This window comes from Pelophylax lessonae (genome assembly GCF_965119305.1).
Source record: "Pelophylax lessonae genome assembly, chromosome: 1".
In the NCBI taxonomy this organism is placed as follows: domain Eukaryota; kingdom Metazoa; phylum Chordata; class Amphibia; order Anura; family Ranidae; genus Pelophylax; species Pelophylax lessonae.
Window position 1 is genome coordinate 802,115,858 of NC_138768.1, and position 16,119 is coordinate 802,131,976.

The window sequence follows — 16,119 nt, forward strand, 5'->3', positions numbered from 1 at the left end:
AAGTCCTTTCTTGTATTGAGAGAGAGAGAGAGAGAGAGAGAGAGAGAGAGAATTTTACTCCTGTACAAATCATCAGTAAGACCTCATTTGGAGATATCCGGGGATTGGAGAAAGTGCAGGGAAGGACAACCAAACTGATAAGAGGCATGGAGGAGCTCAGCTATGAGGAAAGATTACTGGAACTGAATTAATTTTCTCTTGAGAAGAGGAGATTAAGGGGGATATGATCAACATGTATAAATACATAAGTGGTCCATATAGTGAACTTGGTGTTTACTTATTCACTTTAGGGTCATCACATAGGACAAGGGGGCACTCTTTATGTCTGGAGGAAAAGAGATTTCATCTCCAAACACAGAAAGATTTCTTCACAGTAAGAGCTGTGAAAATGTGGAATAGACTCCCTCCAGAGGTGGTTCTGACCAGCTCAGTGGATTGCTTTAAAAAAAGGCCTGGATTCTTTCCTGGGTGTATATAATATAACTGAGTACCAACATTTATAGGTAAAGTTGATCCAGGGAATATCCCATTGTCTCTCAGAGAATCAGGAAGGACTTTTTTTCCCCTGCTGGAGAAAATTGGATCATGCTTTGCTGGGGGTTTTTGCCTTTCTCTGGATCAACTGTAGGTATAGGATTGTAGTATATGGGATTGTATGATTTTTTCCCCCTTATATTAGTTAAACTAGATGGACTTGTGTCTTTTTCCAGCCTGACTAACTATGGAACTATGTAATGAATTTAGGTGGTTGATTCCCTGCCTTGCAGCGCATGCACAAATGAGGGAGTTCTCAAGAAATCATTGACCTTATATGGCCAAATGGCCATATTAGGTCAATGACATTAACCTAATATGACCATACTAGGTCAATGAAGACATGAGCATTTCCACCCCTTTGTGTATGTGTAGCTGTGGTGTGGGAAATCTCCCAGTGCATTTCATTGGATTGGCCCGACACAGCGACACAGCTGCCTTCAAGGTTTGGCTAGACATGGATTTGGACTGAACTTGGAGCTGAACCCAAGCTTACCCCTACTCCTGATTTATCAGCACTGTGACACAGGGACTCCATAGCCCTGTGTAAGCTATGATTCCAGGGTCTCTGAGCTTACACAGGTCTTGTCTTTTACTCCAGCTAGATGAATAAAAAGGACAGGAAGGTAAAAGGTGAGTATATGCTGCTGGGGAGGGATAAATGAAAGTAAACCTGTTGTTTTGCTTTGTGGGAAAATCACTGTTTCTCTTTAAAGTGACATTGCATTATTAATTCATACATTATTATCTAGCAATTTATAAAGAGGATTTAAAAAAATAATACTTAACACATGTGCGGACACAAATATTTAAATGCACGCTTCCTAGGTATGAAAAAATACTGCTAAACCACATTGTAGTTAAACAGAACAATCTGTGCAGCAGACTTAAGTGTAATATTTCTAAGCCACAAGCACTTACCGCTGTAACATTATGCAAATGATCAGCATCAGTTGGGATCACCAAGCTGAATATTTACACAATCAATTCTCGGTGTCACAGTTTTCTGCAGCAGCAATATGTCACTTTAACAATACCTGGAATGCATTGTGCTGGAATCCCAGATTTCCACAGCTTCAACCCTCATGTTTGATCTCCTTATACGAAACACACTTGGGGTCTGAAAGAGGAATAGACATCGTTCTGGGGTGACAGGAATATTTATTAGACTTCATTACTTTATGTTTTAATGACAGCTCTGGACGCATCTTAATTTTTAGCAATTGTACTTCAAAGGCAGATGAAAAACGTTTCAAAAGTAGCTCATTATTTGGGTAAAGATGGGGTGTTTCGATCGGATGGCTTGATCATTAATCACTCTGGAGTGGGAAGGTGATGACTGAATAGATTTAAATATTATATTTTGTGGTTTACTATTTGAAGGGGGAAAAGGTTTGATGTGCAAATAAAAAGGTGCCTGAGAGAGAAAAAAAAGGCTGAAGATAAAAAAATAAATGGTTTCCCAACTACCCGAGAGCGCATTCTCCACATTCACCTAGCGCATTCTCCGCATTCACTAAACTGTCTCAAAGCAATAAGTGGCCACAAATGATTTGTGGCTGCCAGCAACATTTACATTCACAGACTTATGCAAACTTACACTTTGGCCATGCACAGCCAAGCAACAGGTTCACTTGAATGTCAATCCTGCCAGTTGTGAATACTCATCCATGCTGCTGGAAGTGAACTGAATTATGTCTGTGTAAGTATCAAGTTGTGTGACTTGGAGCTTAGACAAGGCTGAGGATTTTTCCTTGCCCCCCTGGGGTAGTCCTGGACACATAGTCACATAGTTACATAGTTAGTGAGGTTGAAAAAAGACATCAGTCCATCCAGTTCAACCTATGATGTGTGTGTGTTTGCTGTTAACCGTACATTGTATACCCCTGTATGTTGTGGTCTTTAAGGTGCCCATCTAATAGTTTTTTGAAATTATCAATGCTCCCTGCTGATACGACTGCTTGAGGAAGAGAATTCCACATCCTTACTGCTCTTACAGTGAAGAATCCCCTGCGTATTTTAAGGTTAAACCACCTGACACCTGAGGGGCTGATCACTAAGATACCGAGTTGCCACTTTGGAGGAAGGTATGTGAGTCACATGTTCCTTATACTCCAGTACCAGTTCTTTTCCTCACTGCTGGAGGCCAAACTTAGTGATGGTAGAGCAATGCAAAGCTCAGAATCTGCTAGGAAGATCAAAACTGAAGACATCCTGATGCTTTGTCCTGCATGGGTATACCATAGGTTCACTTTAACGTTTCCTAATTTTAAGCATATAGCATATACAACATCTCATTATCACCGTATTTGTTATGGTTGGCCATAGACAGCCCTATGATAAAAAACCATGTCCTAAGTTTAATGCATTTTTTTCTCTTGCCTTTAACTTGTTGGATGTGAGTGGTCCCATTTCTGTGTATTCGAGTTAAGAATCCCAAATGAGGCAGAGGTTTAGGTTCCCTAGAACCATGGGTTTGAGGCATATCCAGCAGATTTGATATGTGTGGTTCCAAATTCCTTGTAGCCGTAATGCACTGCCTAACCGTTTTACTGTGGTCAGCAGGGTTACCATGGCCAATAATGGAGACTCTGTTATGTATAAGTCCCTTCTCTATTGAAGGGCCATTTGTCACTATGGGTTGAAGAAGTTTAGGGAGAGCTGACAGTCTGTATGGGGAGAATATGTTGCTATATGGTGCTATCTCGTACTATATTGCACTAAACATACCTCCCTACCTTTTCAGGTGGGAATGAGGCACACTTATTAGCAAAAGTATGTAGGCATAGGACACACCCCCCTGTCACGCCCCATTAGAATTATACAAAAAAAATGATTGGGTAAACCCACAAGTGTTTTGTTTTTTTTACCACTACTATTCCTTTATACTGGCTTTTGAAATTTACAAATGCAGCAATTTAGAAATTGGATGAAGGGTTTAGCTTTTTTGAAAGATTAAAAGTCCATTTTATATACAACTATATAGTTCAGACCAAAATGAGGACAAATAAGGAAAAAAAAGAGACATATAGCATTTTGGTACCTTTTGAAGAGGCAACCAAAATGGTAAGCTATGACTAGGCAGTGATTAGTGATGCATTCCCGCTCGTGTTCCTTCCAAAGCACACACTGCGTGGCCTGATAGACCAGTCACATGAGGCACTGCAGCAGGTGGATTTGTGTCTCAGGGTCTTTGCCTACTGCTTTTGCCTTTGCTCAATGCCTCCATTCCTGTGCAGCAGAGGAGGTATATGTGGAGGGGGAGAGTTTGCCAGCAGTAAGGTAGTATATGGAGATGGCTTCTAGGGAAATGTTTCACCCCTCCCAAGCCACAGGGATTGTATATGGATGGGTTACGATTGTTATGGAGATGGATTCTAGGGAAATGTTTCACCCCTCCCAAGCCACAGGGATTGTATATGGATGGGTTACAATTGTTAAGGACAGTTTTTTTTTCCTCAGCAACACTGAGAACATGATGTCCTCTACTTTAGGCAATTTGTGCTGAATGGGGTCTTTTATACCCAAATGCCTGTACAAGGATCCCAGGATTTGGGTCATCAACAAAAGGAACCAAAATAGGGTGGCCACCCTTATAGATCTCTGATCTACTGCCTGTCTCCCAGAGAAAGCCCCAAATGTGGCACTTTAAGGAGGTGCTGCATAAAAAAAATGTTTTGCTGCATTTCCTAATAGTGGAAGTATATCCTCTGATGACCAACGTATCTCTGTTTTTTTTAACCTCAATGGCCAGGCCTGACTGAGGGCAGCACTCACAGGCAGTGCTCAAATTACATGATTGTGACAACATCTTGTCCAAGGCTGATGCAGACACACTGTGGTAGTGATGACCCCATGGACTACTGGGTGTCCAGGCTAGAAAAATAGTTGAAGCTTGCACAATATGCAATGAAAATCCTGGCTTGCTCTGCATTCAGTATGCTGTTTGAAAGGGCCTTAAATACAGCAGGAGGCTTTTTTATAGAGAGATGAATACTGTCCCCTGACAGTATGAACCAGGTCAATTTCATTCAAATTAACCAGTCTTGGATTATCAATGACTATAAAAACTCCTGTTGCTAATGTTACAGACTAAACTTTTAATTGTTACATGTATGCTTTCCACCAATACCAGCTCCAGTCCCACCTCTCCTAATTTGTTATGGACCTCTCTAAAGGTGCCACACAAAGTTTCTACAGCTGAACCTCAGCTGCCAAATTTGCAATGTTTAACTCCTGCTTTTCTTTCCATAATTTGTGACCAATCCAGTGCCCAGTCACTCTAAAGGCACCTCACAATATTTCCTCAGCTGGATCCCAGCAGTCATATTCATAATGCTTGCTGCAGGGATGTTTTTTGGGCTATTCTGGTGTTCCTAATTAAAGCTGTTGCTCTTGAAAAGATTTGTGGCTATTGCCTCTCAGAAAATATACTACTTATTTTTTGTTGCAAAATAGAACCTGCCAAGCTTAACCAAGCTGCTTACATATTTTCCAGCCAGCCCCTGTACAAAGTTTGTTGCTATTATCTCTCAAATATTACACTCCAAATTTTACAAAATAATAAAACATTGCTTGTCTCTCCCTCTTATATTGCAACCTAACCAAGGTGCTTACGTACTGCCCAGCCACTGTTCGATATTTGTAGCTATTATCTCTCAATATTTATGGCTATTGTCATTCAAATTGCATACTCTAATTTTTATTTCAAGATAAAGTGTACGTTTAGTAAACTGAGAAGTTTTCTCTCAGTAGACTTCTCGGCAATTCTCAGAGAAAAATTATCAACTCTGGCACCCAGTTTAGGTGGTCGAGAACTTCAATTCTCAAAGGGTGATCAGAGGAGAATTTTTTTCTCTGAAAACGGCCGTGATCCGTGTATAACTGGGTGGACTTCCTGTAATCTCACGAGATTTTGTGAGATTTCAGTGCCGCCAAGTTTAAAAAGTGAAACCAAAGTTTAAAAGCACTCGTAATGACATGTTCTGACACATGAAATCTAACTGAATATCTATCTATCTACACACACACACACATATACAGTATATATGCATATATACATACAGTGTATATACATATGTACATACAGTATATATATATATATATATACACACCCGTACATACCGTATATACCGTATATATGTATATATAGTATATGTATATATATATATATATATATATATATATATATATATATATATATATATATACATACACCCATACATACATACCATATATACATATATATATATATATATATATTTTTTTTTTTTTAAATTTTGAACCCACTGGTGCTGATATATCAGAAGAAAGAAGTCTTCTTCCTCTATCACACAGCTTCTCCCCCTGATTCTCCACCTCTGAGCTGGAGAATCTGGAATGGAGATATTTCAGAATAACAGCTGTGAGATCTTCAGATCTCACTTTTCTAAACTGGCCGTTTGTGACAGAAACGGTCATGTACTGTGATGAGAAGAGAAGAACATGTTCTCTGCTCCTCATCTCAGCAAACTAAACAGTAACTCATAACTGGCCTCTTCTTTCCCTCTTTTATTGCAGCCTAACCAAACTGCCTATACATTATACAAGTGTATATTATACACTTTAATTTGTATTGCAAGATATAACCTGCCTTTGTCTCTTTTCATTTACTGCCTATTCAACTGCTGATGTAATGTCCTTATGCTAGTCAGTAGAGTTGGGTGAACAGTTTGAGCCGAGCAAAGATTCGGTCTGAACATCACCTGTTCCCCTGTTTGACGAAAGCCCCCCTGCCCCAAAGCAACCCCCCCATGTTGAGGACATGTGGCCTGGTATGGTTCAGGAGGGGGGCCTGCCTGGCTGGAAGCTTGGATATGTGTTTGATATAGATTTTGGGGGGGGGTAACCCCCATGCCATTTTTTTTTAATTTTGGCATGGGGGTTCCCCTCAAAATCCATTGTAGATCTAAGGGTCTGGCATGGATTTTGGGGGGACCCCACACTGTTGGTTTTTTTTTAATTTTGGCATGGGGCTCCCCTTAAAATCCACACCAGACCTGGAAGACCTGGCATGGATTGATGTGGAGACCCTCACGCCATTTTTTTTTTCACATTTTTGTATTGCCGGCAATGGTTTGAAAACTTACAACCAGAAAAATTTATTTAAATGTCATTTTTTTTTTTGTATATATGTCAGTTTTACACTGACACGGTATAGATACACGGTACAGATACACGGTACAGATACACTGTACAGATGCCCCACTTTACAGGCAGACTAAGGGAGACCCTCGGGCACTATATTTAAAGGAATTTTTCATTTTTATTGTTTCACTTTAAGCATTATTAAAAAAACGCTCCTTCAAAAACAATCTTTTAAAAACCTTTTTTTGCATTGATACACATGCCCTGGCATGAACCTAACCAGAGGGTGTTCGGGCCAACTCTGGTAGTCACTTGAAACCATACACACAGCTAGAAACTACATTTTAAATATTTTGTAAATAATTGGGGATACTGAAATAGGGAATGTGGGATGGTGGTTTTATGTACATTCTGATTTGACTCTTTTTTAACACAGTGTGGCACGGTGAAAAAAGAAATTCACAAACTGTATTTAAAAAGCTGTTTTGACACCAGCCAAGTTGTACAAGGTTGAGGGCTTTAGCTTTATTTTTTATTAGCAAACCTTCCTATAGCATTTAGACCTTTATGGCTGCTACTTTTACCAATCAATTCAGGGCTCTTAATGCTTAATAAAATATAATCAGGTTTTGCAGCCTTAACTACCTAAAACAAGTCTTTTTTCAAAGCGAAATGAATCAGGTTAGAGTGCAGCTACTATGTTTAAGCTAAGCTAAATTTAAAAGGTAAAAAATAAATTACACATCCAAAAAATATGATGGCAGAATACAGTGTCATTGATGCTATCCTTCAAAATTGTACTGTTCCATAATACCACATACAGTTTAAAAGTATCCCCTAAATGTAACTTAAAAGATTGGTGTTTTTTTCATGTCAAAGTCACAATAAAAGAACCCCCTGCTTGCTGTACCAAATTTTGTAAAACTTGTTTTTGCTTTGTTAAAGATTCTCCATGGCCTGGTTCCCTGGGCTCTTCTTTTGTCAATAGCTTGTCTGTTAGCCTTGAAAACTGTCAGAATTTGATATCAAGATTCACCCCTAAAGACTTCAATGGACATCACTGCTACATTCAGGTTTCCCAAATTTGAACAGGGCTTGAAGAATCCCCTGCAAATAAACCCAAGCAGATGTACGCATCCCTAATCCGAAGTACTGTACAATCTCTTGTGTCACATTGTCAGACAGGCATAACAGCAACTTGTACAAGGATGGGTAAAGATATCCCAATATGACTTACTTAAGAAGATATTTGCTTTCCTATGGACAGCCTAAATCATTTGCAATGCAAAATTAATTTAACCCTAAAGCCTTTATTCTGCAAAACTTTTGTAAACACCTAAGCTTTAGTAAATCCAATACATCAATGAAATATACAGAGGCTGATTAATGAATAAAGAAAATACATTTTGTGACTTTTCCCTTAATTATCCAATCATGTGAAAAGTAAATCCCTATTTAATCTGCACTTGATTGGATAATTCAAATGAATATTCACACAGTTGATTGTGTTAAGATTCCCAACTCTCCTTTAGTAAATCAGAACATTATTTTTCATTTACATTTTGCGTTTCAATATTTTACATTCAGCATTTGCCACCAGAATTCTCAATCAGCAAGTGCAAAGGTATTACTGGCATTTCCCTTTTAGAAACAGCAGCATGCCCTGCAATCTAACTGTCCAGGAGCCACCCTGTAAATCAAACTCAACTGAACATTCAGTTTAAATCAGCAAAATATATTGCAGTTGCATCAAAACAAAAGGTGATCAATGTCTTACAGTTCCTTTTGTTAAGAAAGCAGCCTGAGTAGAAAAGCCTATTCCCTGCCAGCAATCTGCAGAAAAGAACCCTTGCTCTCTACACTGAAACAGCTGTCTCTCTGCCAGGACTGGAAACTTTTGGCCCAGGGGGCAAGTACAAACTAGAGGCGCATGGTGAAACAACTCAGCCCCCCTCCCACTCTCCCTCTTCCCCGCCTCCTCCTGACCCCCATTCCAGGCTGAAACTGCGCTCCAGGTACTCTCTACTCACCGGCCAAATCCGGGTTCCCGACCTTGCCAGCAGGGGGCAGTTGGGTGGGGGGACTGGGACAGCTGAGTCGGGGTTGCCTGGGGGAGGAGAGTCTCCAGTGGGGCATGGAACCTGCCTCTGCTCAGACACAGTTTACAACATCCATGCTGGGGGGAGGCCTGCGCTCTGTCCTTGTCTTCATCCCGCACTTAGTAGGTCAGCAGTGGGAACTTTTTACTTCTCTTCACCAGGAACCCTTTAGGCATGTCTGTGGCCGAAGCAGTGAAGCCTTTTTGCAGGGCATCAGAGCGGCCCGGGGGGCAGTTGCCCCTCTGCCTCCTGGCCCAGTCCACCCCTGCTCTCTGCTGAGTCAGAGCTAGAGCTCTTTAAAAAGAGGAGAGCTTTCTAATAGGAAAGCTATAGGTCTGACTCAGCAGAGGTGTATCAGACCTCTACAGAATGACCACTACTTCCACCCAGAGAGCAAGGGTCCTTCTCTGCGGTATACTGGCAGGAACAGGCTTTTCTATGCAGTCTGTGGCTACTTTCTAAAGAAAACTGAGTATTTCACTTTGCACACCTTTTGTCTTGATGCAAATGGAATATATTTATCTGTTTTTTTTTAAACTAAAAATTTTGTTGAGCTCATTACAGTAAAGCGCCAAAGTCTGCTTATGGTGCAAATAATTGACAGCAACGGGTCACTCTAAGACTATACATACCAATAGAATTTAAACAATTGTAAAATATTTGTAACTGTTGTAAAGTTGTTGAATTGTTAGTAGTTAGGAATTATCTGCCAAAGTTTAACCAGTCAAAAGCAGCCAATAAAGACATGGTGACAGTTGCCCATTCTCAGAGTCTTCAGCTATGTCAGACCACAATCTCATGTCTATGGAGCCAGCCTGTAGCACGCTGGAACATAGATTTTCGAGAGGTTAGAAAAAGTGTTTTATTCTTACTGTGCCTCACTAAGAAGAGTGGTGCTGCAGTGTTCTCTTGTGTCACTGTCCTGCCCATCTTCATCATAATCACCTGAGCTGGTTGCCTGTAACTAGGCTGCTTGTAATTTAGCCTTAAGCTCTATGCAGTCTTATGGGGAAAACAATGAATGAATTGCACAAACAATTAGCTTTCTTTTTAGTGTTGTCCTGTACACAGTATATACTGTACAACACCTTCAGGATGCAATGGAAGCTACATTTACAGTCTCCTTTTTGTTGTCCCCCATAAACCTTCTATAGGGGATAAAATGGGCCCTGTGCACACTTAGATTTTATTTTATCAGTCCCAGAAACACAATAGAAAACGGATATGGAAATGTCATTTTTATTAACATCACATTAGAAAAAAAGCTTGTGTAGCAATAATGGGGGGGATTTAATAAAACTGGTGTACTCAGAATCTGGTGCAGCTTTGCATGGTAGCCAATCAGCTTCTAACTTCAGTTTGTTCAATTAAGCTTTGACAATAAAACCTGGAAGCTGATTGGTTTCTGGGCAGAGTGGCACCAGATTTTGCATGTTCCAGTTTTAGTAAATAACCCTCACTGTGACTGGTGTCATGTTTTTCTTTTATTTAAAATTGATGATTGGTTATTTTTTAAGTATAACTTTTTAAAGAGTAGAGAAGAGTTAAACCCTTGACAGATTTTTATTTTTTTGATGAGAACCATTGAGGAAAATTTCCCTTCCTGTCCCAGAGACACAATAGGAACTTAGAGAAAATCTCCCAAAGTGGGGATCCTCTGTACAAAGTTATCTCTGGAATAGATGCCCCCATTGGAATATTTCCCCTTACCTTTTGATCTGGGGAGAAGTTTGTTTGTGTGGCCCTGTTGCCCCCCTCCCACCAATCATCTTTCAATTAAAAAATTAAAGGGGCCGTGTGGAAGACTGTTGTATGGCTGTTCTGACAGTGACCATCAGGCTGTATAGCCTGGATTGGGAAATCTCTTTTACACACTATACACTATGCTGCACAGCCTGGATGGATGACTCTGATAGGCTCTGTTAGATCAAATCTAAAAATATATGACCAGCTTCACCTTCCACACTCTAAAACAAGGATACCTTTATTTTAAAAGTGTCGAGCACTCAGACTTTTTACCAGACTCAGACTGTATTATTATAAAGTCAGAGTGCTGGTCACTTTTCAAAGAACACTGTAGTATTAAAAAGTGCTGCGCAAACTGTTGGCGCTATATAAATCCTGTATAATAATAATAGTAAAAAAACGATAATAATGCCTATATTCAGCAGCTAGACAAGGGGTATTTTAACCCAAATGGTTGTTCACTATACACTTTGTCTACATAGGGATTTGATTGAATATACACATATTTTTGGATAAGGCGTTGTATTAATGTAATTATTAACATATTGGCACAGGTCAAAGTTTCTAGTTTTTTTTTTTCTTTGCCTAGAAATACACTGGAAAGATCTGAACAGCTCTAAGAATTGTTCCTGACTGATTTCTGTATAGTGCCTAATATTCCCTGTACTGTACATTACAGCACCCATCTCATTATAGATTTGTTTTCTATACACTAATATTGCCTGTGCTGTGTACAACACCCATTATTTTATATATATATGATTTCTTTTTATGTCTAATATTGCCTGTGTATATGTATATATATATATAGATAGATAGATAGATAGATAGATAGATAGATAGATAGATAGATAGAGAGATAGATAGATAGATAGATAGATAGATAGATAGATAGATAGATAGATAGATAGATAGATAGATAGATAGATAGATAGATAGATAGATAGATAGATAGATAGATAGATAGATAGATAGATAGATAGATAGATAGATAGATAGATAGATAGATCTATATAAATATCTATCTATCTATCTATCTATATCTATATATATATATATATCTATATATATATATATATATATATATATATATATATATATAGATATATATATATATATATATTATTATTAATAAATAGTATTACCTTACAGTACACATAATTATATATATTAATGTCTAAAATGTCTGCACCCATCCCAGTATGTATTTATTTGGTTTCTGTATAGTGTCTATAATATCCCCATCATAAGGGAGCCCTGATCTTGCTCTGCATCCACAGCCTTGAGAGCATTAAGAATGAAGCAGCTCTCAGCTAATGAAGGTAATGATGAATAATGATGCGGACATCGGGCAGTAGCAAGACAACAAATCCTCCATGTATCTGCAGGAGCTGCAACAAGTAGAATGGAGGCAGAGCGGACGTCCCCGACAGACTGCCAGACGCCTGGTCCACCATGGTCCATTGAAGAGCGCTGAGCAGTGAGCACTAATTAGCCTCTCACCCCCCAGCATGCCGGAGGAGACCTGAGTGTGTTTGCAGAAATCACCAACTTCATCCAGATCGATAATAATGTTTTATTCCATCAGAACATGGCCACAGCCGGCAAACACGTGCATACACACCGGGCATAGAGAGAGACTGGCATCTGAGCGGGTACCGAGGGACAACCTCAAGCTCCTTAACGCATTATTAGCCAACACAACTCCTCTATCTATTCATATCATTTCTGTTGCACTAAAAAACAGCCATTTTTAAAGGAAAAAAATGATAGAAAAAAAAAATTAAAATAAACAAATATATATATATATATATATATATATATATATATATATATATATATATATATATATATTTTTTTTTTTTTTTTTTTTTTTTTTTTAACCTGAGCAAAGGGTAACCGTGCTCACCCTTTGATGAGTTTTGGCAGAACTAGCAGCAGCCTATCAGAGATGACAGGCTGGAATATTGTGTGGAGACACTCGGTGTTGGCACTGTGCAGTGTGAGTATCTACACAGAAAACCAACACCCCCCCCTATATATAGTGTGACCTCCCCCCCCCCCCCCCATACACTGTGATGGACCCCCTGCACAATGTAGGTGACATCTAGCTGCTTAGTTTTCCTTATGTCCTTTACAGGAAAGATGGCTCAGATTATTTTTATTTTTTCTTTTATATTACATGTGTAAATTATACGTTGTACCCAGATGTATAATAATGTTCATGCAGTACAAAATCCAAAAATACGCATTGATTAGGTTGATCATATTATTAAATATAGTAATTATACACTCAAGCAATGGGCAATGAAGTACAGATTTTTCTTCTTGTTTAATTACATAAACCTATACATCCCCATCTTTACCAAACAAAGACATGATAGATAGATAGATAGATAGATAGATAGATAGATAGATAGATAGATAGATAGATAGATAGATAGATAGATAGATAGATAGATAGATAGATAGATAGATAGATAGATAGATAGATAGATAGATAGATAGATAGATAGATAGATAGATAGATAGATAGATAGATGGATAGATAGATAGATAGATAGATAGATAGATAGATGGATAGATAGATAGATAGATAGATAGATAGATAGATAGATAGATAGATAGATAGATAGATAGATAGATAGATAGATAGATAGATAGATAGATAGATAGATAGATAGATAGATAGATAGATAGATAGATAGATAGATAGATAGATAGATAGATAGATAGATAGATAGATAGATAGATAGATAGATAAAACATGTGTGTACAGATAACAATATACAAAGCTCATTAGCAGTTTTTGCACACTTCTGTTATTCATTGTTTCAATGCGTTACATTAATCGGATTTATTTTGGAATAGTATTTTGCGAGTATTATATATATTTATAGTTGGTATGTATATCACAATGTATGCAATACATATAACAATGTAGTTGCTGAGTTTTCCTCATGTCCTGTATTGGAAAGTAATATACAGTATATATAGATAAATACATGGGATATGGTGGTTCCCGGACACTGGACTCTGCACCCCTCCCCAGCTGTCTCTCCAGGCTCCATATCATAATGTAGATCTATATGAAGTCTCCCTCTTCTCTACAGATCGATCGGTCTGTGTGATGGTGAGATTGGATGATATTGGTGATTGGATGGAACTTCTGGAAAGCGTCAATACTTTGCCGGGATCGGTGCCCGGTGATCGGGCGGTGTGTGGATCATTGTCTGCTCTTTTCCAGCCCATGGCAGACCTCTCCATTGTAGGCAGACACTCTGACAGCAATGAAATATATGAGCAGACACTTTCACATAAAACTCTTTACTGCAAAATGTAGTTGATGTGTGGGGGGGGGGGGGGGGGGGGGAGTGCCCGACAGCTTTCACTGCACCATTATAATAATCACAAAATATTCAATTCTGTTCAATAATAGCTTGAAAAAAATGTTTGAAGTGTGATAACAATTATTATTATCACCAATAACGACGGTAGTAGCACTTATTTTAGAATAGCGATTAATGGGACATAAAAATAACAATGGCAACAGAAAATTAAATTAAAATAATAATAATAACAACAACAAAAATAATAATAATAATAATTACAGTGGTTATTATTATTCTTATAAGCAAATCATCAAAGACAATAATTTTTGTAGTAATTTCAGAATACTCTCCCTTAATATAATGCAGATCTATTTACAAATGCTTTTACCCAAGATAAACAACTTTCATGAACGATTCACACATTTTTTTTTTCATTTAAATCCAGTTAGAATAAAATATAAATGGAACCCTGTACTAATCTGTACCTGGCCTTATATTACTACTTCATTAATTAATTAAACAAGTGATAATGATAATAATAATAATAATAATAATAATACTAATAGTAATACAATTATTATTATTATTATTATTATTATTATTATTATTATTATTATTATTATTATTATTATTATTATTATTATTATTATTATCATCATTATCATTATTGGTATTATTATTATTATTAATATCATTGTTAAAAATAATAATAGTAATACAACAAACATTTTTATTCTTTGAACTAGAGGAACCTGTGTCTTTTTTCAACCTGACAAACTATGTAAGTATGTAACAATTGTCCTATCAAAGTATATTAAAAAATGTCAGAGATTTAAAAAAAAAAAAAATAAGAAAGTACACCAAAAACTTACCATAGGTAATGAAAAAAAACTATTTTTATTCCCTTATTTTATTATTATTATTATTATTATTATTATTTTAGTTGGTGTGAGTTTAGTTTTATAAACTGTTTCATCTACAGTGAAATCCTGACATGGGAGGCAAGATCACAGAGCTCAAAAAAGGGGGGGAGGAATAAATGGACTTTGAAGGCACCGTAATAAAAAAAAAAACAACACTTTATTTGAGATACGCATTAAGACCACAAAAGTGTGTATCGACCGATCAACATGGACAGTTTCATTGATCAGAGGATACAAATGATAGGTGAGTGGGGAGGACCTCACACCTAAAACATACAATGCAACGGACAATACAAGATTGCATTTGAATGATGTACAAAGGAGAAATAGGGCGCTATACGCTGCACACAAGCCGCACCACGGTGCAGGCAACGCAGAGCGTCCTGTACAATAAGATAACAGCTTCCACAAGGAAATAAACCAATATATCCAATTGCTCTACATGTTTCGCCTGGTGTTCAGACTTCATCCGGAGCGGTTTGGAATATAGCTTCTGTGTGGTAGGATACAATGGGATTAGTATAGCAACATACCATCAGTAAAATGAACATTGATGTTGCAAGTTGAATATGTCCAAGCAATTAACATGTCGCCAGTTAGAACACTAGCTGGCAAATTGCTAGAGTGTTCTCATGATTAACATCTAAAATAGTACAGCTGGCACAGAGGGAAAGGGAGATGGTAGACTCACCTCCAGTCATGGTCAAACTGGGTGGGCTATGGGTCACTGATACAAGGGTCTCGGGAGTAGAGGGGTCACTATGGGGAACAAGGGAGAAAGTAGCAAGACATAAAGGATCATATAAGTCAGGTAACAATACCTACCCATAGGAAGATGTTGCTGGAGCCAACCAGTAGGCGCCAGAAGCATAATAAACCAATCTTGTAATTAGTAATCACGAGGGGTGACCTGTTGAGGTAGCTGGAGGAGCACGCACTGCTTATGGTCAGATTAAAAGAGAATCAGGTAGTCACAATATAGAGTAGGCCTGTGGTAAGGAGTGAGATGTCATAGGGCCAGTTAGAGTAGCAGATGACGGCATCCAAAAGATATAACAGGGGGTAATTATAGCGGCAAATAGCAATATACCCAAGCCAAGAAAATGTCCCACGAAAATGGAGATGCAGAAAGCATAAATAGTAGCAATGACAAGAACCAGCACCCACAGGGTTAATGAAACCTAATCGGAAAAGTAGATTAGATATATGGAGCACCAATACCTACAGGGAAAAATCACAGGAGGGAAGTGCCGAATGTCTAAGGACAGAGGCCGTGAAGGGTGGCCAATGTCGGTGTTAAAGTTAGTATATACTTACCTGTCCCATATATAGCCGGACATAAGGCATAAGGTAAAGTAA